The sequence below is a fragment of the Eleutherodactylus coqui genome, chromosome 8 (assembly GCF_035609145.1).
Source record: "Eleutherodactylus coqui strain aEleCoq1 chromosome 8, aEleCoq1.hap1, whole genome shotgun sequence".
NCBI lineage: Eukaryota > Metazoa > Chordata > Amphibia > Anura > Eleutherodactylidae > Eleutherodactylus > Eleutherodactylus coqui.
Genome location: NC_089844.1, coordinates 209,896,048 through 209,897,685, shown reverse-complemented (window position 1 = coordinate 209,897,685; position 1,638 = coordinate 209,896,048).

The following is a 1,638-nucleotide window of genomic DNA, read 5'->3' as shown; positions in this document are numbered from 1 at the left end:
CCGGCGTCCCGCTACAACAGCGGGGGGGCATCGGAGTTGCGCCCCCGCTGTTAACCCCTTCCCTGCCGCGATCTAAGTAGATCGCGGCAGGGAAAGAGTTCACAGAGGGAGCGCGGCTCCCTCTGTGTCTCCGGCTGGAACTCGCTATGTCATCGTGAGAGCCCGGCCTGTCACCATGGCAAGAGGACGCCAGACACTGGCGTCCTGTATTGCCTATGCCTAGGATCGCTGTATAAGCGATAAGGCATGGCTCTGCCATGCCTTATGACAGCAATCATCAGGGCAGTGGTTAAAGTCCCTCAGAGGGACACAAACAGTGTAAAAAAAACAAAGATTAAAAAAATGAATTAAAAAAATGTAAAAAAAGAGTAAAAAAAACCATTTTTTTATGCTTTTTCTCAGATTAGCATAAAAAAAAGGTAAAAAAAAAATAAAACCCCACATATTTGGTATTGTCGCGTCCGTAACGACGCGTACAATAAGTTACACATGCTTTTGACTGTGCACGGAAAAAAAACGCTAAAAAAAAACACTAAAAAACTGAGGCAAAATGCTAATTCTTAGCATTTTGCCTCACTAAAAACGCTATAAAAGTGATCAAAAAAGCTGTATGTACCCCAAAATGGTACCAATAAAATCTACAGCTCGTCTCGCAAAAAATAAGCCCTCATAGAGCGCCGTGCATCAAAAAATAAAAAAGTTACAGGACTTTGAATGCAGCAATTTAGAAAAAAAAAAAAATTACCCAGAAAAGGGTTTTTTTTGCAGAAAAGTGGGAAAACCTAAAAAAAATGTAAGAATTTTGGTATCGTTGTAACCGTACCGACCCGCAGAAAAAATGGAATGTCTCATTTATGCTGCATGAGTACCGCTGTAAAAAAAAAAAAAAAAAAAAATCTATGGCAGAATTGATGCATTTTCTCTCCCTATCATTAAAAAAAAAAAAAAGTTTTACAATATAGTCTATGTACCCAAGAGGGGCACCGATAAAAACTACAGTTCGCCACGCAAAAAACAAGCCCTCATACGGCCGCGTCGACGGAAAAATAAAAAAGTTATGACTTTTGATAAACGGAGAAGAAAATCCGCCAAAAATTGTTGCGTCCTTAAGCCCAAAATAGGCCGTGTCATGAAGGGGTTAACACATCCTGATATATATGTTCTGTCATTGTGTAACAGTCCGGCGGGGTATTCTTTGTGTCTCGTAGTTTCTCTTGGTACCCCTTTGGGGCACATATGACTCCGGAATGACTTTTATGACATTTTTTTCTTGACTTGGTGGTTTTTTTCTTCTGGTGCGGTTTCTTTCTGTGATGTTCCTCTGATAGATCGGACCACCACAGCGACACCATAGATCCTATTTTTGTTTTTTTATTATAAAATATGTGAAAAGGGTTTTTTTCTTGATTTTTAATATTAAATCTTTTTTTTTTACATTTTCTCTTTAGTTCCCATGGGGACCGAACCTGCGATGCTCTGACCACTCCTGATCGCGCAGCACGCTCCCACAGCGGCCCGACTTACCGAGGAGCCTGCATGTAGCTGAGCGGCCTATATGCGCCCTGATGACAGGCTCAGCTCCGCTCTATCGCACATCTTGGCCTCACATCCTGTAGCTCCGCCTTCTCCATCACATGA